General features: G+C 46.6%; 1 protein-coding gene across 1 annotated transcript in view; it reads left to right on the plus strand.

The window, feature by feature from the left end:
• Window positions 1-27,655, plus strand: part of LOC119386466 (dual oxidase) — a 348,909-nt gene that overhangs the window by 78,456 nt on the left and 242,798 nt on the right. The gene's annotated exons all lie outside the window — the stretch shown is intronic.

A 27,655-nucleotide genomic window follows, 5' to 3' on the forward strand; every position in this document is an offset into this window, starting at 1 on the left:
TAAAGGCAATAACAAGACGGCCCGAACGTTTTAAGCCTGGTTAGAAAATAACGTATTATACGCCACAAAGCTATTGTATACTAATTATATAATGCAAGCGATTTACAAACTATACAATTCGGCCAGTCTGCGTTTCCCTTTGGGGGTTATTACACGCTCTCGGGTGACTAGACGTTAATCCACAATGAAAAGATGTTTCGTTTTAAACCATCCTGCAATCAAACAGATTTGACCATCCAGACAAAGCACGCATTCCTTTTCCACATACGAGGTTCTTTCACGAGTCCTTTATTCCCAGTATCTCGAATGACCGAACCAGCTGCCTACTTGTGTCACTGCATTTAAGGCTGCTGTTGAATGCTGTCTATACTCTTAGCATACATACATACGTACAACCTTATTGGAATCCTGAGAGACAAGATTGAGAGTCCAAGAGACCTCCCTGGTCAAGTCTCCACCCACGTCGGGAGATGACGACAACAACACGAGCCCTCTGGACGGCCTGGAGTTTGAGACCCGGACTGCGCAGTCGCTCATCCCAGCTGACCTCGTCGTGCAGGGTGGAGCCCACGTGAAATGGGCACAGCATATCGTTGAAGGAGCAGGTCTCGTGCCCGCACTTCGACTGTGAAAAACCGGGGCTCTAGGAGTGTGATAGGTGCGTGTCTGCAGCCACATAGTTTCCCCCTGCTCTAGTGTGCACAGTTACCCTTCTGTCACGCCTACGGGCCCTGAAGGTAGAGAAATAGAGGAATAAATAATGCTTTCGCTATGTGCCGCATCGTTTTCACGCTGCTCTCGTCACCTTGGACCGCCTCATGTAGTCTCTGATGAAGTTTCCGCTGGTCTTCGTTGCTTGTACAGGTTCGTCGAGGTAATATGTTGATGAAATTTCATTTCGTCAGCTATACTTGCATTTTTATTTTCGCTTAAAGGGGCGGTGCCACCAAATTTGTGGCTTGCGTGTTCTTTGCTGTAAGCGTTTCCAATAGCTCTAGGGAGCATGATACACGCACCAAGATTCATGTATTCTCGCTAAATAATTTAATATCGCCTTTTGAGGTGGACAACTTTTGGTTTCGGTTTCTGGGCGCCGAGGTTGGGTAGTGACGCAGCAGTGTAAGGGGCTAGGTCGCGTGACCACACAAGGCTGTGACGCAATTAGCCAGGAAGCGATCGAAACTCGGCGAGTGATGTAGCAACCGATGTTTTTCCGCCGGTACTATAGCGAACTAGAATATATTCTTGTTCACTATAGCCGGTACGTACGTTGCGGAGGGCCGGAGGCCACTCACGTCACTACAGCAGACCTAGTGTGACGTCACTACAACTTTCGTTGCCCCTCCTATAGAGCTACGCCAGAGTTGGCGCGCTAGCGATGGGTCTGGATCGGGAGAATGGGCATTTAGGTACACTTTGGAAGTGAATTAAATAATATTCTAAACGTTTGCCGTGTCCCACCCTTCGTGTAGAGTGTCCTTGCATACAGAGGAAACCCACAACAGGCTTGTTATAGCCTCGAAATCTGATGGCACCACCCCTTAAGTGTTCTGTTATGCCTATCACTTTTGCTGAATTAAAATAGGCATTATGTGAAAAACGAGGACGAGGACAGAAACAATTGCTGTTTTTTTGTAGTTCCCCTATACGTTTTGCTCTTCAGTTCCCTTCGCGCCTTCTTTCCCAACAGGAGATGTTACTATAAGCTGTCGTTCTTGTTGGTCAATTCCTGTACGGCACAGCAGCTGCTGTGATTTAATGTGGCACCGTGAGCGAGCCGGGAGTGCACCCTGTACATTAGTAGTCATGCATCATAACGAACCCTCACTCCCGCTGCCCTCAAATGCATCGTTTATGCTAGGCCTCTGATCGGTCGAGTTCCCGTTGACGTTCTCACGCGTATAAGACGCCATATGAAGCTTCGTTACGAATATTTCACTCGATATAACCAATGCGTGGGGTACTGGGTGCGATCCCCCAGTGTTAACCGGGCACCCACAGGCGTCTTTTTTGGTCGTTATGTAAAGGGGTACACCGACCTGGCGTTCTGCTCATTAGGTATCAGAGGGAATGTCACGGGACGCACATTAATCCACCATAGCCTCGGGAAAATAATCGGGAATCCGCCCCTGGTGTGGAAGGCAAACAATTTGTGGCGCCGGGTACCTGCCGTTAAAAAAGGTTCCAAAGCACTTCTGCCAAGTGCCGCGCAGTTTCTAGTCGCCAGTGAGAAGGGCCACACTTATGGAGTTTCTGCGGGGTAGGACCTCGAGAACTAAAGATTAGGTCACCTTTTTTTACTTCGTAAAAATTCAGCAATTCTCACCCGCTACAACACTACTCAAAGCCTTGCACTGAATTTATTGCACGCACGGTTATTAAGGCGAAAACCCTACATGCATGCCTCGCCAAACGCGGAAAGTGACCATCGGCTTCGGCACGAGTGGTGGAAAAAAATCATCGTACGATGACGTCGCCATACAACATTATCAAGACGTCACATGTCACCAAAGCTTCTCGCGTAGTCGTGATATCACTATGGCGTCACATCACGTGACGTAGCATGACGACGTGATCACATGGCATCGTCGCTTAATCAAAGGTGGGCCGATCCTGGCGGCCGGCAGTGTAAGACTACGTTTGGCGATGAAAGCTTTCGGGGGCAATCAAAACAATCGACTGAGCAGAAAAGAGGAAGGCGCCTTCGAGTCCCCTCAGACATAAGGGAGCGTGCGAGTTTTTTCCCCGCTCAGTTCAGGGGCACATCCTTCGTATCTCTATACATAGGAACGGCTCTACCTGGTTCGTTGAAGTGGCATCACAATGCTCATTCGCTGCCTCCAACCTGTGTATCGGTGCTACTATCACTTGTGAGTCGCCGAGGAGCATTTGCTTGTCGTGAACTCACGCTACCAGGTGTTAAAATTTCGCACGTGACGCGCTGCAGGCAATGTAAGTATTACTGCGTGCCATATCACATTGCCACAGTGGGAAGAAATATCGTGCGTGACCAGTTTTCGTTCGCTGCTGTGTGGCGTCATGCGCGACGACTTTTGCCGGAAGGGCGTGGAAGGGAAAATGGGTCATGTTTCCGCACCGCCCCAAGGCCAGCCATCATACGCCATAACCGGAGGCTAATGCAATTCCAACCGGTTTCCACAGCTTCGTGCTTCAGACACTGTCTCGATGGCGCTTAATTCGAGCGGCGCAGCTACAATGGGAGCACGCCGACTCAGACGAACTGCTTTTCGGCACCATTGCGTTCACTGCTGTTTCGGTGGCTACCTGTATCGGGCTCATTACACAGGATGCCGATTAATCCTCGTAGTAAAAAAGCGGTTGCACTGGACGGACTCTGACGTGATCGGTTTTGCAGAAGAGCTGTGAGAACCTCGCCAGGTTTCTCGTGTCGTCGTGCGCGCTTCTCGCCGAGCTAAAAATAGAGTCTTTTAGCAAGTTACAGAAATGCGGTACGCAAATACGGTAAGGCAGTACGGTAGCGTTCCTCCTTTCCCGCTGGTTGTGCTTTGGCCGCTCAACGACCGGGAAAGGAGGAGCGGTACCCTACTGCCTTACCGTATTTGCGTACCGTATTTCCGTTACTTGCTAAAACACTCTAATAGCATCACGCAACATAGTGAGGTGGAGAGGAGGAGAACGGCGCGGCGAAGGTTTAGCGGGAGAGGAGGAGCGGCGCGGCTGCGCAACACCGCCAAGACAAGAGCCCGAGCGCTCCGCAGCGACGTCATCACTGCGTCATGCGGAGAGGGCCACCGCGAGCGGAGCCGTTGGCGGAGCGATAATCACATTGTGGCCGCTGTGGTAGACCGTGATTGGCTGCGCGACAATTTTCAGCAAGACGAGTTTCTTCCTTTCGCCGAGCACTGTATTCACGCTGTTCTTTTGGTGTCTTTTGTTTCCGTGGTCTACCCATGGCAGTTTCTGAATGAACTGAATGAGTTACTAGAAGGGGCCTCCTTTTAATTTATGAAAGCGCGAAACACACGCGGGGAGAAGGAAGGGCCGTTTGACGTCATTCCAAGCCCTGGTGTGAAGTGCAAAGAAGCTCCTACCTAATCTTTGCCGGGAATGCGTGGGAGAGTGTTCCCATTGTTCACAGGCGCCTTATCATCCACCATGCGGTTTTGATGCTTGTCTTGTGTTTCTTTTTTTCACTGAAACGAATGTTGAGCTGTGTGCTGTATTGTAAAGAAAGATGTGCGTATAGTTATGGCGTTGTAGTTGCGCACGAGTCTGCAGTGAACGCTGGCGGAGTTACACGCGTCTTCTCGTTTCGCTCTTCGCTCGGCTGCGTTCGTCGGCTCGTCTGTCCACCTCTCCCAATGCCCTTCCTCAGCGTCCGATGAGAAAACGCAAGGAGCGCGCATCTGCCAGCAGAGGAGCACGCTCTGAGTAGGGGCGCTTTAACCGGCCCTTTTGTGTGTACGCCGCGAAATATTCCGACCAACGCGAGGTATAGAGCTTCGCTGTAAAAGCTAGGAAACAGCGTCATGCAGCCGCGTTTCCGAAGACAACGTGAAACCCTGCAGCTTCCTTTTAGGGGCGAAGCTCCTTAAGGCGGCACCCGTTCGTCCCTCGTAGTCGTCATCGTCGTAGTAGTGCGTAACAAGTCTTACGCTTTGACCTCCAAGGTGGTGCCGGTGGGAGATTTCTCCTGTGCGTTGTTGAACAATAAAAAATTCGCAGCGTGCGCGTTAACTAAAAGCCGAATTCTTCTGTCTCTCATTCCCAATTAGCAGCCATTGGCATGTTCCAGTAGGAAACGTTAGTAGAAGTAGAAGTGTAAGTGTTAGCTAAAAGCCGACTTCTTCTGTCTCTCATTCCCATTAGCAGCCATTGTTTACCTCCAAGGTAGTGCCTGGTGAGATTTCTCCTGTGCGTGATTAAACAATAAAAATTTTGTTCAAAACGCCGTTGATTGATGAAATAAACCAACGAAAGACGCCAGATGTTTTGTAAAAGCAGAACGAAAGAACGCCAGATGTTTTTCTTAAAGTGTAGTAGTAGTAGTTGTATGTAGCCACCTCGCCTGATCGTCCACGGGCGAGGTGGACCGGCAACGTCGCGAGGACCCTGCCGTACGAGAGTTAAATCACACTAAAAGACATACTTTGCGGGCGATACACTCTAGTGAGCTTTCAACTTTTCGTCTTATTGTACACTGTCGTCCTTTATGAAAGGGAACACGCGAGCGCGCGGCCTGCGCGCTGCGGCAGCTAGCGTACAGCACCATCAACCGAGAGCTGAAGAAAGCACGTCCGCTTTTGGCGGCATCGCCCGCTGCGCGACCGAAGCGCGAGCGTAATCTAGCAGCGCTTGGCCACCGGCCATGACTCGTTATTTTGTTTGCCAATAGATGACGTCAAAAGCGGGTGCGCTTTCTTCCGCTGTCGGTTGATGGCACTGTAGGCAGCCGCAGCAGAGCTCAGGCCGCGCGCTCGCGTGTTCCCTTTCATAAAGGACGACAGTGTACATGATAAAGAAATTATTTCTACGAAAAACGCAAGGCACACCTTGAGCAATATGTTTGGTTTTGGGACGCTAAATGGAACCATGAGGCGATGCGAAGCCGGAGCACTTGCACGATCGCGTTCCGTTGGCTTTCGTTGGGCATGCTACCGACCTCGCGTCGTGGAACGCGCGTCCTGTCTTCCCTCTAGCCTTGCCTTTAATTCGCACAGGGCGAGCGGGGAATGCGGTCGCTCTTGGCGCTCTTTCGCTCGGGAGCGGACTTCTTCCTTGCATTTCACCGATCACAAGTGATAATGAAGGGACCACGTAAACCAACAGTACAATAAAAGTTTGATGTTTAATATATACACGATGTTTCACACTCTTTATATTATGTACTGGGCGCATTTCACGGAAGAGTTTCACGGTTTACAGATGATTCCCTCCGTAGCTTCGCCCCACTCATCATCATTCACCCCGTGGATATGCTGTGATTTTTTTTAATTTCACGGTGACGTTTACCTGCAGTCTGAAGAGATCACGGTGCCCACCGTCGGTTACAACCTATGAATAGATGTAAGATCCGCCTCCGGTCGTCGCTGTCCTACCCAGAGAGAATTTGCCCGGATCCTATTGCATTTGCTCATTCTCGTGACGTCAAGCTGCTCTCGCGTATTTCAGGTATAGGTGACTTTCCCCTACCGTCACATGTTCGCGTCGCTGGTTATCGTCAAAAGCTAGAACTTCCTGGGAAATTACAGCAAAGGGTACGACTTCGCCGCTCAGGGATACGTAATATTTTTTGAATTACGGTCGACTTTTATATACTAGTATGCGTAGTACTTACATCAGCAGTGACGAGGTACTTGCGGCTACTACAGAAACCCCAAGCAAGGCACTCTTGCCCGATGAATGGTAGACGCACCGCAGTTGGGGGGGGGGGGGCTTGCATTTATTTATTTATTTATTTATATAATAGTACCTCAAATGCCCCGTGAGGGGTATTACATGAGGGGTGGGCATAACTAGTCGATGATAGTTTATTTATTTATTTATTTATTTGGTTTGAATACATAGAAAACACGAAGACACACAGGACATAGGGAGGGAACTGGCTGACAACTGCCACCTAAAGGGGCACAACGCTTGCCTGCTCATTTGGGAAAGGGGAAACATTGGGGAAAGGAAGATAGGGGGGGGGGGAAGAAAAAGGAAAGAAAAGGAAAGGAAAAAGGATGATAGTTTCGATGGATGCCTTGAAAGATGCATGGCTCGAGTGGTGCACAACGTCGGCAGGAAGACGATTCCAGCCAGTCCTTTGCCGTGTGAACGAAGAATGATTTCATGTGAGCGGTAATGCGGTCTGCCGAAGGACAGACTGCCTTTGGGTGGCCACGACGGGATGAAGTACGATGCAAGGGTTCGATGTCAGCCTGATGACGTAAAAGGTGATAGAACTTATGAAAAAGGCACAATCTTGCAGTCTTGCGGCGCTGCTCGAGGGTTTGAAGATGAAGAGATGACTTAAGCTTGGTGACACTGGTGTGATAAGAGTAGTCTGAACAAATAAACCTAGCTGCACGATTTTGTATGGATTCCAGAGTGGTTGAGAGTTTAGTTTGATGCGGGTCCCAAACTGAGCATGCGTATTCGAGTTTTGGTCGAACGAGTGTTAAGTATGCTAGTAGTTTCACCGGAGAAGGAACAAGGCGTAGGTCACGACGCAAATAGCCAAGCGCACAATTAGCTGTATTGCTGATGTTAGAAATGTGAAGGGACCAAGTAAGGTTATTGCATAAGTTAACACCAAGGTATTTGTAAGATGTAACTGCGCATATTTCCGAGCCAGCTATCATGTATTTGGCGGAAACGAACGATCGACGACTATGAAAAGTTAGAAGTGATGTTTTGCTCGCGTTTAGAGATATTAGCCATTTCTTACACCAAGATTCTATGAAGGAAAGGTCAGACTGCAGGGTGAGGATGTCAGTGTTGTTAAGTATGGGACGGTAAATTACACAGGCATCAGCAAACATAATAAAGTGGCTGACTGGGCTAGTTAGTTGTGCATACTTAGGGTTAACAGCGCAAAAATAACACACGGCGGACAGGAAAAAGACGAGACAAGCGCTGCTTTTTGGGACGCGCGAGTCGGCGTAGCAGGCCCAGTGATAGTTGATGTATAGTTATTTCATATCTTTGCTTAGGTTTTCACCTTCTGTTATCGATTGTTTTCTGTTCACCCGGGTATATATTAGAGCATTCTTGCCAGTAAAAATTCAGTTGGAAGCAGCGCTTGTCTCGTCTTTTTCCTGTCCGCCGTGTGTTATTTTTGCGCTGTTAACCCTAAGTAAATCAGCAAACAGTCGGATTTTAGAAGCACAACCCTTGGGTAAGTCGTTAATGTATATTAAAAAAAGCAACGGGCCCAGAACAGTGCCCTGTGGCACGCCGGAGAGAACAGGTGATAAAGGAGAGGAGTATTCGTTAGCGTAAAGAAATTGCTGACGGTTAGACAGAAAGTCGCAGAGCCATTCGTAAACAGGAGGGTTGAGATTTAATCGTGAGAGTTTTAGAAAGAGCCGTTTATGAGGAACCTTGTCAAACGCGTTTTGAAAGTCTAGGAAGAGGGTGTCGACGGGTATGTTTTGGTCGAGGTGAGAGGATATGTCATTGATGAAGAGGACGAGTTGTGTTTCGCAAGACATACCCTTCTGAAAGCCATGCTGGTTAGGATTGAAGTAATGACATGATGCTAGAAACTTAACACGTGAGAATAGATGATAGGTTCCATTAGTTTCGAACAAACACTGGTCAGGGAAAGTACACGATAGTTATTGCATGAAGATGATGAACCTTTTTTTTGGTACTGCAATTATCTTTCCCACCTTCCAATCTTGCGGCACTACTCCAGATGACAGAGATTGCTGAAAGACGTCACATAGGAAGGCACTGGTGACGTGTTTAGTATTCTTTAGCAATTTAGAGTTGATCCCATCAATGCCAGCTGAAGACGTAAACTTGAACGTCTCAGTTAATTTGGTGATGCCATTTACTTGAAACGTTATATCGGACATTGGTGGGTGGTCTAGGTAGGGACATTCAGGAAGATTAGTACAAGGCTCAGAAGTGAACACGCTCGAAAAAACAGTGTTGAGTACATGAGCTACGTTATGGTCTGGAATAGGCTTATCATTGTCATCAACTAGTGATAATGGTTTGTGTGGCTTTGGGTTAATGTATTTCTAAAATTGCTTCGGGTTATTTTTTAACATGGAAGGCAGTGTTTCCGAATGAAACGATCGTTTAGCGCTTGCGGCCGATGAATTAAACTACTTTTCTGCTATTTTATATTTTTCCCAGGAAGAGACACTATTTGAGCGTTTGGCTAAACGAAATAACCTTTTCTTTGTTGTTTAGGCGTTTTAGTGCGCTGTTAAATCATGGGGACGAAGGGCGTTCTGTTATAGTAATGGTTGGGATGAATGTTTCCGTAAGTTCTAGTAGTTTGTTCTTAAAAGACGTCCAGTTTATTTGAACAGTGCGCTTCGGAATTTCTGTTATGTACTGGTTGTAGAAGTCAGTCAGCGCGGTATTAATGCTATCGTAATCGCCTTTATCATAGCGTTATTTTCTTCGTAATCTTTTTGCTCATGGGTTGGTGACGAGTGAGTTCAGCATGCAATACAGAATGATCACTAAATCCTGGAAGATGTGCTACGGGAGATACACTATCAGAATGAGACGATAAAATGAGGTCGAGTATGTTCGAACATTGCCCCTTCTTTCGCGTTGAGGCCGATACAAGTTTTGTTAATCCAAAAGTAAGGCACGTGTTAAGAAATGTACTTTCAGGGTTATTCGTTGCTAGCGTCAGTGCGGGCTCAGACCAAGTTATGTCAGGGAAGTTGAAGTCCCCAAAAAGGAGCAACGGCGCTTGACAGAGTGATGTGATTGCTTGCAGTGCTTTGTGAAAATGAAGAGTGAAGGAAGCATCTGCATCAGGTGGTCGATAGCATACACCGATAAGGGCTTGAGGGTACACGTTGTTGCGCAAGACAAACAAAATTTCGAGGGTTGAAGTGATATCGATGATTTGGCAGCACAGGCTTTGATGGAAGGCTATCAGAACGCCACTACCTCGTTTACCCTCACGGTCACGCCTAAATATGTTGAAATCAGGAAATATCGGACTGAGCTCTGTGTCTTGGACGGTTGAATTGAGCCATGTTTCTGTTAGTACAACAAGTTTGCAGTCTGTGCTCGCGAGAAGGCTATGGAGTTCGTCGCGCTTCGATAACACGCTTCTTATGTTAGTGTAAAGAAATAATAAAGAGCGTACGTTAGGTTTTGCAGATGCGATGGAACGTAGCTATGAAGTTGATATAATACTGTGCGTGTCATGATCGTACTTGTAATGTAAGTCTTGTTGTCTAGGATGAGTTTGTCGTAGCGTAACTGAAACAGCTTTTGCTGGGACTTTCCAAATGCGATTAATTGTTTACACGCAAGTCGGGTGCTGGGCGAGTAATCCTCAGAAACACTTAAGTATGAGCCTTTGAGTTGTTTAGTGTTTGGAAGAATCTGTCGTTTCATCTTGAAGTGAGATAGTTTGACGATGATTGGTCTATTTCTAGAAACGTCGTACCTGCCGATTCGGTGAGCCCGCTCGATATCTGTGGAACCTATTCTAATGTTCAGCTTGTAGTGCAAACTTCAACGATTTTTTCTTCAGACTGCTGCCATGTTTCGCGTTCGCAGTCAGCTATGCCAAAGAATACAAGGTTCGAACGGCGAGCTCTGTCTTCTGAATCATTTAGTCTGGATGATATGTCGGCTATGGCTTTTATATTCTTGTCTACGACAGTAGCAACATAATTGATTTTGATTTTTACGGCAGTCACAGAGGAAACATCGTCTTCAATTTTGGCCAGGCGCTTCCTTATGTCGTCAAACGCCTCGTCACTTTGCGAAAGTTTGGTTCTAATTGACTTAATTTCGTTTAGAAGAGACGCCTGGCCTGACTTTATGTCCTCCAGAACTGCCAAAATATCATTGGGGGCCTGCAGCGAGTTGGAGCGGGTGTTGGGGCCGGGGTTTGATTCTATGTCACCAGAAAGCGACAGAAGTTGCATAATAATACAGGTACAATCACGAGCAATATCAAGACAACAGCCTGGGCTTGGCAGCACTAACAATGCGGCATAACTAATACGACGCGCATGAATAGCGTAAGGATTCGATCCTATTGCATTTGCTCATTCTCGTGACGTCAAGCTGCTCTCGCGTATTTCAGGTATAGGAATCTTTCCACTACCGTCACATGTTCGTGTCGCTGGTTATCGTCAAAAGCTAGAACTTCCTGGGAAATTACAGCAAAGGTAACGACTTCGCCGCTCAAGGAAACGTAATATTTTTTAAATTACGGTCGACGTTTACATACTAGTACGCGTAGTGTTTACATCAGCAGTGATGAGGTACTTGCGGCTACTACAGAAACCCCCCAAGCAAGACACTCTTGCCCGATGACTGGTAGACGCGCCGCAGTTGGGGGGGTGGGGGGGGGTGGAGCTTGCATTTGTGCTTAAGTTGTAACCACAACTCGTGGGCTTTGACGTCCCTAACCACGATATGATTATGTGGGACGCCATAGTGGAGGGCTCCTTAAATTCAGACCACCTGGGGTTCTTTAACGTGCACCTAAATCCAAGCTCACGGGGCTCAATCATTTTCGTCTCCATCTTCAGGAGAATACCGCAGAATCCATCATCACGTGTGCCTCTCCTCTGGCCTTTTGACCAGCTGGACGTTCGAGTGCTCTGCAGGTTCTGGCACGCTCCAGGAAAGCTTCTGGTGACGTGAAATTGGAGCACAGCAGGATACGAGCACGTTATTTTGTTACAGAAATGTCTTGGTTGCAGCTATTTGGCATGGTTTCCTAACTGAAGAAACTTTTCGGTGCAAATTAAACGATGTGGAAGAACACACCAAACGCGCCCCCACTGTGATATTATGTGTTCTTCGCACCAGTGTTGCCAACCAATTTTTGGAGAATACCGTACGTCACGGTCATAATTACCCTACTTTACCCTACACAATTTTTTTATTTGCCCTACATATTACCCCACGCCTTAAATAGCGCACTGTAATAATAATAAAGTACACACTATACTTCACCGCACGACATGTGGGCGTTTGGTGGCGCGACATGTGGGCGTCCGTGGCGACTTCAGCTGTTTGAAAATTAGTTTCGAAGAGAAACTAAGGAATAAGAAAGACAGCAGATTGGCAGAGGAAGTTATCCGGTATTTGTATGGAAAGAGCGTTGACTCACAGTTCAGAAAAAGAACTAGGAGGCTCACGAGCAAGCATACGGCTGGCAGTGTAAACGACATGTCAACAGAGAGCGTTAAGCGAAAAGTCAGAGAGTTGGAAAAGATTTATTACATAGCAGCGATGGCAAAAAAAAAAGGCTCCGAGTAACTACCGAAAGGGCAACGACGGAATAAGGAGGGAGGCATTTTACGATAATTCAAGGGGAAGCGCTTTGCTGTTTGAAGAGAGGTCGGGTCGCCTTAGAACGCGCAGATATACAGCGAGATTAAGTAAAGAAGTAAAATGCACATCCTTGGCGAAGCTGAGAAAACGACGGAGCATCTCTTAGTTGAACGTCAAGATTCGATTGAAACATGGCCCTGGTGCATATTAGGGCACTAGCCTGCATGAAGCCTTGTGTTTTAGGGGCAACAAGGGAAAGGTAGACAGGTCGGCGACAGATATAAGTGAAAGGCGATGGGCGGATTGGTGGCGGAGAAGTAGGCGGAAAGGGAGAACTAGCAGCAAAGCGAAGGTTAATCTGCGCTAAGCGCATGAAGTTGGGCTGTGAATTTGAAAGCTTCCTTTTTATAGGATGAGAACCTTAATTCAGCTGGACAAGATTAGGTGGAAATCGAATAATAATAATAATAATAATAATAATAATAATAATAATAATAATAATAATAATAATAATAATATAATAATAATAATATAATAATAATAATCGTTACTGTCATCCTGAGTTGTACAAAACAAATAACAGGCCTGTCAAAGCCAGACGGTGACTTGGAGGACTAGGCCCGGCACATCGGCAAACGAGAGATGACATACATATTGAAGAGCTTGTCGCGTAAAACAATCAGAGAAAGAAGACATCTTACTCATTTACGCTACATTTAAACACAATAACAAACAAGAATAAAAATAGCGGAACCAGTGCTACCTAAACAGAAAATACCCGGCATGCAAGAAACTGGAAAAAATAGTAATGCGATAAATGATGCAGCATTAAAGAGACTTTAGGCTATTAATTATTTATTTATTTATTATTAATAATGATAATAATAATAATAACTTCAGTCTTGTGGCGCGCAGGCAACCACCGCTTTACAAAGGGGACGCTCATAGCATCCACCGTCTTCGAAAAAACTCGCGTGGTCCCCCATGCATTCGCCTGTAATGACTCGAACGCGAAATCCATTTTCCTTTTCTGCCAAGTCGCCATCGAAAGCTTTCTGCACCTCCGGGATCGAAGGCACTGCAAGCTGTCTGCCCCTCACGTGCCTCCGGCATGGATCCACTTATGACGCATCAGCAACATCTGGTGACGTGGTCATGTGACGTTACTGCGGCTACGTCACAAATAAGACTACGTCAAAAATATTGACAATTTGTGACTTCATGATAATGAACAGATAATTGTGCGAGTTTGGAGGGATTCATGATGGTACTTGGGAGCGCAAAACACACATGATACACAAGAAGAACTACACAAGACGAGCGCTCGTCTTGTCTAGTTCTTTTTTTCTGTAGCTTGAGTGTTTTGCGCTTCCAAGTACCATCATAGTGATAATAACGTCACAGGATGACGTCCTCGCATGTCGATGACTTTTTGCGTCACTCGCACTGACGACCCCGCCAGCATATCGGGAATTATCGTCTGGTATTGGAAATCTCTAAGACGCGGACTGGCAACTTTTCTGTTTGATGAGGCATCTTAGGTTTTTGCCTTAATAACTCGAACCGACCGCTTTCGCAAAGCTCAAAGACAGCGGAGAGGAAATGCCATTCATGGGTGAAAACAACAGTGCTAGCACAGGGATGTGTGACGTATTATCTTTCGTCTCTGCCCTATGCTGCTGACATGTGAATTAGAACAGTTCCAGTTTTATTCAAAGAGAGATTTAGTTTTCGGATCTCTTTAAGAACGTCACCTTCGGAGAGGCCGCATTGATCTTTCGCTGATCGATGGCGTCATCACATGACATCGGCGCTTTTTGAAAGGTGGGCCGATCGGGTGGGGGAGCAGGGATCTTCCAGTGCCTAGAGGCAGTGCAAAACGACGTCAGGTGCAAAAAGCTTTCGAACGGGGACGGGGCGTCGACAGAAAAGAAACGGAAGAAGATGTCTTTCGCCTTCGAGTCGTCTCAGGCGAGTTGCGCACAAGGGACCACCCTGTGAGTTTGTTGCCTGGTGGTTCACGATTGTGTGCCGCTCGAGTAGCGGCACACGAGCGCGCGTCCGTTGCTGGGCTATTGGAAAACTGATGTTTGATGCAGTTCTCGTGCCGTCTGATGCACGAGGAAAGAATTACTCATAGTTATGACGACTCCTCAGGCACGAGAAAAGAAAATGAAAACTGTGTGAGCGCTGCCTCTATTGTGCTGTCGCAAAAAGGAACATATTATCTTTTCGAAAGCCTGTCTATAGCATCACGCATGGGCCACATTCCCTCTTGCGCGTCTGTAGGCAGGCGCATGTTAAGTTTGTGTAAAAATCAGTTTCTTCTGTGTAATACCCAACGTTCCTGCTGTGCCTTTTCATTTCCGTGTCTGCATGTTTTTCTTTTTCGCTTGAGCGCTGCAAATGCATTACTGTACATTCCGTGTATCACGTCCTTCGCAGGCTTTTGATTAGTCTCGTAACAAACAACCGGGCAAATTAGCACGCGAAATATATCCAAGATTCCGAGGTAATTTGAGGCGGCCTACAATTTAAAGTTGGCGTATTCACGATAGATATGTCGCATATAGCACGTTTGTAGCAGGCTATCACTGAACGGTGTTACGTGTTACGCGTATCTATTGTTGTGCTAAAACATTTTTCTTAACGCACTCTTGTACGCATGCCCTTTGAATTTCGTGCCTCGCACTTTTAAACGTCTCAATTCAGTTGAATACTGTCATATTCTTTCTTCCTCTGCTACATCAATGAAGGGACACTAAAGAGAAAAATGATTTTTCTCGTATTAATAAATTACTCTCTTACACTTCCGCAATCGCCACGCTTGCTGCGAGTAGAGGCTTGGCAAAACGCGCAGATAGAAAATGTGGGCAGCGATGCGGTCTTAGAATTCCCGCACCAAACGTCGTGACGTTAGAGATTTTGACGGCATCTACTAGGTCCTACGTAGTTCCTAACCAGTAAAAATGAGGTAGAGTGCTCACGGATTGACATACGACAGTTTAGGGCTCAGTGACGCACATACTTTCGTTTCTACCGTCTTAAGTTCGGATTATATCGGCGTAATTTCGACTGGAACGCGTAGATGAGAGATATCACCATCTTTAGAGACCAGATTCGTCGCGACATGACATGCTTATCTCGAGAAATTGCGCATACTAATCATTATACTAAAAAAATTGATGTCTCGTTTGAATCCGTGAGTAGTGTAGATTGTCCTCTAAGGTGGCCATAGATTTAACATGCCAAGTTTTACGAAATTTCGTTGAGCCAATGTCGCCAAAATGTGAAACGTGCGCGTCTTGCGCGGCATAACATTGCTCAAGATCACAGTTGCTGAGAAAGTGGCGTTGAAGGATTACAGTCGGAACGCCACCGTCATCTCCTGCAAGCTGGTCTTCGCTACAGTGGCACAAACAGCTGCATACGTGACAACACATTCCACAAGACACTTCTTCACATCATACACAACACCGGCCTAACGGCGCACATTTAACACAAATATACATAACAAATATTATACCTTAAGGGCAAGTCTATGTCGCAAATAAAAAAAAAGCATATACTGTACTCATTCTCGCAATCAGTTCTCGCGGGATGACGAATGCTCCTGAGTAGCAATGTGTATTCAAACCTAAGAAGTTACACAAAAAGGTCGTCGTCGGATATTCGATTTATTATATGAATGAGTGCTGAGCGCCCAGGATGCGGTGCGGTTTCGATTGTCCTCGTCACTTCCAATTGCGATTTAAGGTCGCGTTCAGCAATAGCTGGCCTGCAAAACGATCAAGTGCCTAATCCAATTTAGGGAGCTGTACGCACGCTTTAGCCGCCATGTTTTCATGCCGCATAGTCGTACGCCAGCGGCTACACTCCAAGAAAAAAAAAAGAGTATGTATGACTCTTTTCGGAGAGTTCTGATTTGCCACGTATACGACTCCCTTTAAAGAGACTATCTTGGTGCGTCAGAGTCTGCGCGCTCAAGGAGAGTACCTTGACCTTCTTAGGAAGAGTGAAATGACTCTTATCTGAAGGATCAGACTACCACTTCTGAGGGAGTCAGAATGCTCTTGCCGGTAACACTCCTAAGTGGGTCAAACGACACACACCGAAGCGTCGAACTACTCTAGAACTATTTTAAGGTACTCAAATGACTCCTGCTCTAGTGTCGCGTGACTACTGTTGGAAATAGTGAAGTCTTTGTTTTAAGGCCGTCTAATAATACTTGCCGTTGGGCCCAGTGACTGCAAAAAAAAAAAAAAAAAGAATAGTTCAGTTTTAGCATTAGTTTAATAAGTTTGTCAAAATGAAACAGCTGTTGCAGCAGAATAATAGGAAGCGCGAAAAGATGGTTTGCGATTTAAGTAGTTGAGGGAAACCTCATTTACATGTTTTTGCTAGCGTTGTAGCAAACTAAAAAGTTTGACTGTGATCACGGTGTAAGAATATACTCAGGTGATGACACTCTTCGCCCAACGCATGGGAAACCGCAATCCACGCGCGTCCAGATAATGTTCGGGTTCTTACCAGATGACTTGCAGTTTCATCGGCGCCGTCTTGGAGGGCGCTACGAAAAGCGGGGCAGTCGTCTCTATAGCAACGCGCATGCTGCTGATAACGTGCATTTTTCTGTGCCATTTTGCTGGATAATGTGCATCCGCCAAGCGGCGTCGAGGGGCGAAATCGAGAGAGCAACAGGAGAGGGCACGGCGAGAGCGGCGGCGATGACGCAGCACCACCGTGATTCGGCTACTCGCGGGCGCATCTCCGTCTCAAGCCATTAGGCGGCGCACCGCTCAACGGACCGACGACCGAACATTTTCTGGCCGCCTAGGCGGGCGCAGTGTCAACACCTGAATATTCTTACACCGTGACTGTGATGTGCATGGTGTCATGCGCTACAAAATAAACTGCAGAAATCGGCATCATGTTTCCATATTTATTTCTTATGATTATGGATGAATCAAAAAGTGGTGATGGCTGGGGGCATCAGACTTGTGACGTGCTGATGTCGCTCCTGTGCAGCATGAGCAGCCTTGAAAAATGGTATCTGAAAAACAGGACGTGATATTGTAATGAGAAAACGGAATTGTAGTAAGAGTTCGCAAGACTCTGCACAATATGGAATCTGCACAGGCATTATGAAGGCTCACAAAGAATGCAAACAGGCATGGTAATGAACCAAGATTTTTGCCGTTATCGTGTAAAACACACTTGTAAATAGTAGCATTTATAACATGTCACTTGGTAACGAACTTGTAGCACAACATGATGTGAGCCTTAAACAACAAGCGAAAAACGAAATCGGTTTAGGCTGCTTTGCGTGGGTGCCACTCACCTCTTTTCTTCCGTCCTCTTGTCCATCCAAAGGAAGGATATGTAGGACCGAGTGCCTCATTGACAGGGCGAACGGCGCTGATGACTTTCCCACGACGAGCGGCGAAGCGACAGACCATTGCGGCACCTTTGTTTTTCCGAGCGTGGCTGTCACCTCAACTCAAAAGGCGGCAGAAGCGATCCGGCATCCTGGGATTAACTAGGAACGAGTGTTTCGCTTTAAATAGTTCCTAAAAAAAAAACTTGCACGTAATGAAAGGTGGGAAGCTCGTTTTGTAAGAGGCACAGGCTATGCACGAATGAAAGGACCTCTTTTCTGAGAAATGCCTTCCAAATTTGCTCCCGGTATAAGCCTGGCTTTGCGCCGGCATATTCCGACACCCAAGCGCATCCTCCGGCAGTGAGGCGCACGCCGTGTGCGGTTATTAAATGCGAAGCATTTCTTAGCGAACCTCGGGCACTTTCGCCGTTTCTATCTATCTATATCTATCTATCTATCTATCTATCTATCTATCTATCTATCTATCTATCTATCCGCCTACGTCTGCGTGCTCTCCTGGTCGTCTCCATAACTTGTAATATACCAAAATTGGCATAGCAGGGGATCAGTGTATGACGAGCACGATTCACTGGTCACGACATGAATAACGCAAAATACCTGTCGTGTACGTCATGAAACGCTTTCTCTCAATCACGTGTGGCACATACCCGTAAACCAGAGTTCATGTTATGCGGGTATGTGCCACAGGTGATAACAGTCTCAACCAACACAGTAACCGCGAACACACACATTGACACGCAAGGATAGTGATAACAATAATTGTTGGGGTTTTATGCCCCAAAAGCACGATATAATTATGAGAGACGCCTAGCGAGGGGCTCCGGAAACTTTGACCATCGGGCATTCTTTAACATGTACCGAGATCGCACAGAACACGGGCATCTAGCCTCCATCGAAATGCGACCGCCGCGGCTGGGATCGAACCCGCGACCTTCGGGTCAACAGCCGATCACCTTAACCGCTACGCCACCGCGGCGGACGCAAGGAAAGTGAGGAAACTGAAGACAGAACACCCCTGGAAGGCGCTTAAATACCATCCACTCGTCCACGTGGTCCGCAACGTGGAGCACGTGGATTACGCAGAAAACGTGTGTCAATGCTTCCTACAATAAATCTGCTGAGAGAACCAGGCCTCTCATCATTACCGGTAACTTCAACATTGATTTATAAAGACCCAACAACGCTTGGTCCTTATACCGCTTGAAAGACGGATTGGATGTGAAGAGAGCATCAAAACACCTCGCAGCCACGTCCACGAGAGGAGGCATATCTAAGATCATTTCATCGTAAGAGGCATCCAAGATTTCCACCATCTGCACTATAGCTCGCAAGTCACTACTCCTCATAGCTGCGATCACGAACGGATCCGAATAACAGGTGCGGTCCAGCTGCTGGTGCTCACTGATCACGGTGATGATGACCTTGTTCAAGAACTGTCAAGAACCCCTTCTACACATACACATGAATTCGTGAAACGTGTGTTCGCTCTTCATCATAACGGACAAGTATAAGCATAACAACAGTAACCGTTACTGTAAAGTACGTGCAGTGCGCCTGCGCGTGCCACTCGGCTGTGCATATGTCTAGGTAAACTTTCCTGAATGAAACTTAGTTGCGAGTAACACCTATCCTGTGCGTCTGTGTTCCTTCTTTGTCCTGTTCGAATTCGCACTATTCAGTATTGAAGAATACAAGCACTACATATCAGCTTACCGCGTCTGGTGTTGGTAACACCCATGTTGCTGTTGCCATCGTTACGCAATGTAAACAACTGGTTATGTAATACATATGCGACTCTTCAGCATATGAGTGTGCGTATACCACTTGCATATTTCTCTAGCGTCATTCCGTAACGTTTCACTCAATGTGAAAAATATACCACAATCCCCATCCCATGCATGCTTCGCATAGCATCGACTCCCACGGCACATGGGATCTGCCGAATTTTTTACCCCGTGTTTTAGAAACGTAACCCATCCTTAAAGACTCGGGTAGACGCATGCGAGTGCGAGCGCTCGAACGACAACCAGCGCGCGCGCACGCCGTCTACATTGAGACCGGACATGTCATATGCTAGAATCAGTGGTGTAGCCAGGGGGTGGCACACCGGGCCCGTGCCCCCCCCCCCCCCCCCCCCGGATTTTTTTTTTTTTTTGCCATGGCATACAGAGCACAAAATGACACTGGACCACATCTGCCCGCCCGGACCTCACTTCGGATCAAGGAGGTGTCCCCTCGAAAAAAATGTTTGCAGACTCCCCTGGCTAGAATTACTGAACCCACAGTGCACGTACACTCACTCGATTCTGTTATAACACCGAAAGTCATTGCAGGTGTAGGCAAATTACGAAAACAGCGAACAGAAACGAGGAGATAAGAGTGCACGGCGGCGGCCCCAACAACGCGCGCCGTCGATATGGTAGCCGAAGAGCTTGTTACCTTCCCGGCGAGGCGAACTGTCGCGTATGTACTGGAAGCATCGTACTATATGTGCACCTCAAACTACCGTCTTTGACCATTATGTTTAGTGCGTCTAAGTATTCTGCACAAAGACTTTTTTTTTTACGTTTTCACGCGCGGACGCACGCTGCACAGTCAATATCGATCCATTACTAGGACTTACAAGCAAGCACATCTCAAAACGGCATCGTGTACCTTGAGCAGTGCAGACAATCTGCGATCAGCAAACAATCGCCCTTGATAAGTGACTGCATCGCTCATATTACGGATAACGGTCTCAAATCGTTAATAGGCAGTTTAAGTTGGACATCCATAACAGCCCCGCGGGCGCAGGCTGCCATTGTAAATGGCTGGCAGCCTACCTCCCCAGAGCTGCTGCAGACGCCCAGCTAAAGCTGTATAATTACTGCCTACGAACGCAGTACACTCACCGTTAACAGGCGCACGTTGTTCGTGTCAGCAGCTCCATGAATACGGCACCCACCAAGCGTCTTTTCCAGCTCGGACCCTCCGCGTACAATATGGCGTGAACGCTACCGAAGACGCACGCGCTTTCTCGAGCACAAAACTACAAGACGTGCAAAGCGCAGCAAGAAAGAGGGAAGACAGAGAGAGGAGGAGCCGTCGCCAGCGGCGATCCGCAGCGCCAGGGCACGCAGCGCATACGAACGGCGCCGAACGCCAGCCTCGTAGCATGACGTATTCAGCGGCGTCCATCACAGAAACCAATCGAAACGCGCTTCACGAGAGTCAAGTGACTCTTGCAGAAATGTAAACTCTTTTTCTGCTTCTACGTTCCCAAAGGGGTCAAATGGATACCCGAAGGGTCAGGGCGCCGTGACCGTCTTTCGACACTTTTTTTTTTCTTAGAGTGTACGACGTCACCAATCATAGTAAAAAGCAGTGCGAAAACACAACGACGAGACAGATGAAACGGGACTAGCGCTTTCTCGTCGTTGTGTTTTCGCGCTGTTTTTTACTATGAATGTGTACCAACAAGCTCAAGTTCGCACGCTTCTCAACGTCACCAAATATTGACACTTTGGTTCAAACCGAGGAAACAAGACAGTAACCAAATAACAGACTATTTACGTGCCGCCACCGACCTAAAGAAGTAATCAAATTGGCACAGAAAATCCCCTTCTTTCATTCATTCATAGCGAGGGCCTCCCCCGGGCAAACTTAACCCTTTGACACGCCATGTACACAATTGTGTACAACACTTGTTTCTACTATTCGTAACGACTAGAGGCTAAGAAAGGGCACAATGCATTGAACTTTGGCTGAATTGAACCTCCTGCATGATAAATTTGCCTTCATTTAACTTCATCTAGCAGTATACTGTTGCATACGATCAGTTTGCTGAAGGCGCTGCCATATTTGACGAGTCATTTATCGTGGCGCTTCGCGCGACCCACGTCAGAAGTGTATTTTTGCTTTGTTCAACATGGACGTAACCGAAAACGAGTTTGCACTATACTTCCAGCCTGAAGTTCCATTTTATTTATGCTATAGCAGAGCATTAATGGCTTCGGAATAAATAGATAGTTAATTACAAAGTAAATAGGAGTGATTACTATAGCACACATAAATTTGCGTATTACGACATTATTTTTGTTGCAATATAATATCGAGTGCCTTGAAATAACATTATATCGATTTGACGCATTAACAGACAGTTCTTCATAGGCACCGTCTGAAAGGGTTAATGCCTTCAGTAAGCATGCGAATGTTTATTGGATAGCTGCCTACAAAGGTCATGTGACACGTGATGCTCTCTGTCGAATAGTGTTTCACACTCGCCGCCTTGGCTACGAGCAGCGCTAGTCAACACTCCCAGGGATTATGCTTGCATCAGTACCTAACGGAGTGGAGGGCGAAGCGCCTTCCGTAATAGCTGAATTGGTAGAGCACCGGACACATAATTCGGAGATTGTGGGTTCGGATCAAACCGACGGAAATTGCGATTTTCCGTCCACTTTAATTCATTTTCAACTTACGTCAGAATAACTGCACTAGAGTTCAAGACAACAATTATTGTCGCCTATGCTTTCCCTGGCATAATTGTCTGTAAGATTAATTTGGTTGGGCGTTAACTTGAGTGGCTTAAGATAGTCGCTGAAACGGGCCAGAACACGTGAAACGGGCACTTGAAAGTTGCCGGCATCGGCGTTTACAATAATGATCGAGATAGTAAACCAGATAACCAAGAACATGCTCTACATTCACCCCATCTTAACGGTCGCTCAGTATACGATTGTAGAATGGTAGACCAGGGCTCAAAGTCTGCGGAGGCTTAGGAGAACCGCCGCCTCCTCCCCCTCCATTTCTTAAAGGGGCCCTGCAACACTTTTCTGAGTAGCCATCGAATGACTTCACTGGAGGAACTTACTGCCTCACGAATTGACCGCCGCAAAAATTTTTAGAATCCGTCCAGTACAAGCGGAGTTTCGGAGATTTGTCGCACGCTGTAATTGCTTTCTCTCTTCTCTCGCCCCGACGAAAGCGCTGGAAGCCAAGCAGGGGGGAGGGGGTTGGCACGGGGGAAAAAGGTACATCACGCGCGCCTCGTGACCTTGAGCACATATTCATTTTGTTTTTTAACACGAAAGTGTTTTATACCGGGGTCCACCAAGCACTTCCGTCACCAGATATGACGTTCATAAAATGGACGCCAACGGGTGAGAAACAGAAAACCAAGAAAAAGATCCGTCGCTGGGAATCGAACCCACGACGCTGCGGCCGCGACGGTAAGCGCCCGACGCTCCACCAACTAAGCTAGCTTGGCAGATGGCGGACGTCTCATGAACGCGCCTTATATCTTTCACACATTCTCTCTCGCACGGTGCTCTGTTGCTGAAGTAATACTGAAAGACGAGCTAGTTGGTATGAGTGCATCGTAACTTATTTTAGCGCACACTGACACACGGACACAGAAAAGAAGGGTACACCACAAGCGCTACTATCAACTGAAGGTTTTATTCAGAAAAGGAACATATATATATCAAAGTAGTCACCCTCTGCCCATGCGCACCGTCGTAGTTTCAAATCCATGTCATCGTACCGTATCTCATGTGTTCATTATCCGCTTTAGCAGTGACACTTCTTTTTCGAAAATTGTCACTGACGGGTGGCTGATACAGGATGATTGCCTAATGTTGATGTGAAATGCCTCCGCAATCTCTCGTGCGGTGCGATCATGGTGCTTAAACAAAATGATTGTATTTGAAAAGCGCGCCTCGCAACCACACTTTGCACAGTGTAAGGCCAAATGCGTTAGCGGCCTGCCCTTTAAAGATGACTGGTGCTCCCTTAGGCGAATATTTATGCAGCGACCAGGAACGGGGCAGAGTAGCGGTGATACCCTACGTACATGCGCTGTCACACCGAATTAAAAAGACCGCCCATAGGTATGGCAGATGTTGTTTTCACGGCCAAGAATAAACTAGCCAAGCTGTGCCCCATGGTTAAGAAGAAGCTGGAAGATGTTGGACGAGGAGGCGCACAAACTTGCAAGATTAAGCACAAGGTCTGTTTTGTTCCATGTGCGTTTAACCTTGTTTACTGTATTCCTCTCACATGCGGACGAGTTTACGTGGGGCAGACTGGTCGCTGCATAAATATTCGCCTAAGGGAGCACCAGTCATCTTTAAAGGGCAGGCCGCTAACGCATTTGGCCTTACACTGTGCAAAGTGTGGTTGCGAGGCGCGCTTTTCAAATACAATCATTTTGTTTAAGCACCATGATCGCACCGCACGAGAGATCGCGGAGGCATTTCACATCAACATTAGGCAATCATCCTGTATCAGCCACCCGTCAGTGACAATTTTCGAAAAAGAAGTGTCACTGCTAAAGCGGATAATGAACACATGAGATACGGTACGATGACATGGATTTGAAAATACGACGGTGCGCATGGGCAGAGGGTGACTACTTTGATATATATGTTCCTTTTCTGAATAAAACCTTCAGTTGATAGTAGCGCTGGTGGTGTACCCTTCTTTTCTGTGTCCGTGTGTCAGTGTGCGCTAAAATAAGTTACGATGCTCTGTTGCTGTCTGTTGACGCCACGGTGGTTGGCGGTTTAGATACGCGGAGCGGTGGCGGTGCCGCCCTCTGTGAGAGGTGAAAAGAAGCAATGCGTCACGATCGACCCTTACTAGCGCTTACCCCGACATTACGTGCGATATCGGAGGTCATGGTTAAAGCGTCTCGATAGCAGCGAGGGACACTGGCCGCGCTGGCGTCGCCGAGGCACCCTAGACGCAGTTACGTTCTTTGCCTTTCGCTTCCTCTGAGCGTGCGCCGGCTCGTCGGAGTAGTGCAGCTTCCGCATGCACCAACGAGATTTCTCTGCCGCCGACTACTTCGATTGCAAGAGCACCGACTAACAAAACTGCTGCAATACGTGTTGCAGAAAGGACACCGATTTCGACGGACGAATGTTGTGCCTTGGTGGAGCGAGACAGAGGCCAGCGGTACGCACGCGTTTGCGGCTCAAGCTAAGAACATCTACTAACTAGGCATCCACGCAAATCGGTGCTATAGCTGCGAAGCACGAATAGACATTGTACAAGCTCTCATATATCACTACAGAATAAGCACTACTCCTGTGTAGACACGTTTCACTTTCGTGTTTTACCGATTCCTTTGACGGAGGGATCAGCCCTGTTTTTTCTTTCGAATGCGTGGCATACTTTCAGTGCGACCGTGCGCGCGGGCAAGTGGCGGCCTCTTGCGGCGGCCGCAGTAACTACCAAGCGCGCTAGTTCAAATCAGCCAATGGCGTAGATCCTGCCTGTGACGCCGTAATCATCATTGTTTGTCGAGAGAAGAGGAAGTGCTTTTTAGCTGAATTTTCGAATTTATTGTAAATCCCAGGCCGCGTGCTGCGCTATAATGTCAGGCTCGCGTGTTCTCTGGAGCCTCGACTATCGATCGGCAGTGTTTTCTGACCATGCTGAAAAATTGTTGCAGGGCCCCTTTAAAGAGGAGCGTTGTCGTGCCTGAGGTTCTCCAATGCAGGGAGTTCACTAAAGTTATTTGTCTTGAGCTCACATATCTTAACCCTTTACAATCCGAATGATTCTTGAAAAACCGTGTCCGGAATGCGAACCTTTTTTGTGCTTAATTGGATTGGCATATCGAATAAATGCCCAAGATAAACTCGGAATAATGTGTGTATTTGTATAACATTCATGAGCAGGGTAAGATCGAACACGAGGTCCCGGTCACCATTCCCGATTGTGATGAAATTTGCTGTAGGCCTAGGCACTACACCCAGAACAATGGTTTCGCAGTTAGTTTTGCGAAAAAAAATTTTGTTCGCCTGAAAAAAAATATACAAACTTTGGCCGCAAAAAACGCTTTCCCGCCAATTTCGCGATTTCTGAATTTTGAGCGCACCTAGGGAAAAAACGGTGCACACCTTCGTCACAATATTTATTCGTCTTAAAGAACAAGTGAAATACAATCCTATTAGTCTATTATTTCCCTTGCTTGTCGAAGCACTATTGAAGAAAAAAATCACAAACTTGGCAAATCGCACAAAATACCTGTATTTCAGGAATTTATTGCTGCAAGCAAGTTAAAGTGAGCATAATAAAAATCGGTACATATTAACTTTGATACTTTCGCTCTCGTTTAAAATAATTTTAGTCCTTTTATCGCGCTTTGTTTTACTTGATATTTGGGCTGAAACGTAAGTGATTTACCAAAAACGCCGAACTTTGAAAATGATTTTCTCAAAAAGGCCATTTTTATTTTTTTTTTAAATCCCTCTGATTGGAGTCAAGGACGTCATCTACCATTGTGCAGAAAAAAACGTTGCATTATTTTTGTTGCTAACAAGTTATAGTGCGTCAAATGTGACCAAGCCAGCCTAGCGGCCGTGTCGTTCTTTGTAGGCTGAAACTCGGATATAAGTTGCTAAAAATACTTGTACGTGTCATAATCACAAATCAGCAGCTCCACACCAACAAATGCGTAGCCCGGTGTCATGGTTCAGCAAGCTTTGTCTTGGGATCAGCCGCTTGACAAACCCGCAGCAGCGGCCGCTCGATGCTGCGGGCACTCACATTACATGAGTGCCGCTTCGACTGCGGATGAGCTCCGCTTGAGCGCCAAACTACGCTCAGAGGACAAACGAGAGAAGGAATGCATCACTGTGAAAGTTAAAGCCCGTTAACTGCCAACAAATGTCATAGTATGCAACAAAAGCTCTGCCGGCAATTTCCCAGTGAGCGCCTCCAGTAGTGCGCTCATGTGTCACTTTCTCTCTTCTGATGACCTAAAGATAATTAGGTTCATCCTGTGAGCAACATATGACACAAAAGAAAGCCATTGACATCTGAAGAAAGCTGTCATACGTGCTTCCGATGGTTGAGCAACTCGAACTGCAGTTGTTCATCTCGTGCCAGAACACTTGTGTCAGCCGGCTGTGAAAAGAAGTGTGTCCAAGTCCTTTACTTCATTAAAGAACCGCTTTTACACTACTGTATTGTTGTGCCTCCGCAGATAGAATATTCAACGCAAGTCGAGCGTTTATCACGATATTATGCGGCTTCGGGCACAACAGCAGGGGAAAAAAATACATCCGTGATGTATTGAAGGCGCTCACTGGGAAATTGAAGGCAGAGTTTTCGTTGCATATTATGTCATTTGTTGGCACTTAACGGCCTTTAACTTTCACAGTGATGCATTCATTCTCTCGTTTGTCCTCTGAGCGTAGTTTGGCGCTCAAGCGGAGCTCATCCGCAGTCGAAGCGGCACTCATGTAATGTGAGTGCCCGCAGCATCGAGCGGCCGCTGCTGCGGGTTTGTCAAGCGGCTGATCCCAAGACAAAGCTTGCTGAACCATGACACCGGGCTACGCATTTGTTGGTGTGGAGCTGCTGATTTGTGATTATGACACGTACAAGTATTTTTAGCAACTTATATCCGAGTTTCAGCCTACAAAGAACGACACGGCCGCTAGGCTGGCTTGGTCACATTTGACGCACTATAACTTGTTAGCAACAAAAATAATGCAACGTTTTTTTCTGCACAATGGTAGATGACGTCCTTGACTCCAATCAGAGGGATTTAAAAAAAAATAAAAATGGCCTTTTTGAGAAAATCATTTTCAAAGTTCGGCGTTTTTGGTAAATCACTTACGTTTCAGCCCAATTATCAAGTAAAACGGAGCGCGATAAAACCACGCGAATTATTTTAAAAGAGAGCGAAAGTATCAAAGTTAATATGTACCGATTTTTATTATCCTCACTTTAACTTGCTTGCAGCAATAAATTCCTGAAATACAGGTATTTTGTGCGATTTGCCAAGTTTGTGATTTTTTTGTTCAAAAGTGCTTCGACAAGCAAGGGAAATAATAGACTAATAAGATTGTATTTCACTTGTTCTTTAAGACGGATAAATATTGTGACGAAGGAGTGCACCGTTTTTTCCCTAGGTGCGCTCAAAATTCAGAAATCGCGAAATCGGCGGAAAAGCGTTTTTTGCGGCCAAAATTTGTATATTTTTTTTCAGGCGAACAAATTTTTTTTTCGCAAAACTAGCTGCGAAACCATTGTTCTGGGTGTAATGCCTAGGCCTACAGTAAATTTCATCACAATCGGGAATGGTGACCGGGACCTCGTGTTCGATCTTATCTGGACACACCCAGCATATGTTCAATTCAGGAGATAGTTGGATTCTGTGACCGCTCTAAGCACATCCGTTTACAAATACATATATACCGGGAGTGTCAAATAAAGCTTTATGGTTTTTTTTTTTAAATTCAGCACTGGGAGCTAAGTGAAAACCACCTTTGCAGATATGTTATG

This window comes from Rhipicephalus sanguineus, chromosome 3, assembly GCF_013339695.2.
Source record: "Rhipicephalus sanguineus isolate Rsan-2018 chromosome 3, BIME_Rsan_1.4, whole genome shotgun sequence".
NCBI lineage: Eukaryota > Metazoa > Arthropoda > Arachnida > Ixodida > Ixodidae > Rhipicephalus > Rhipicephalus sanguineus.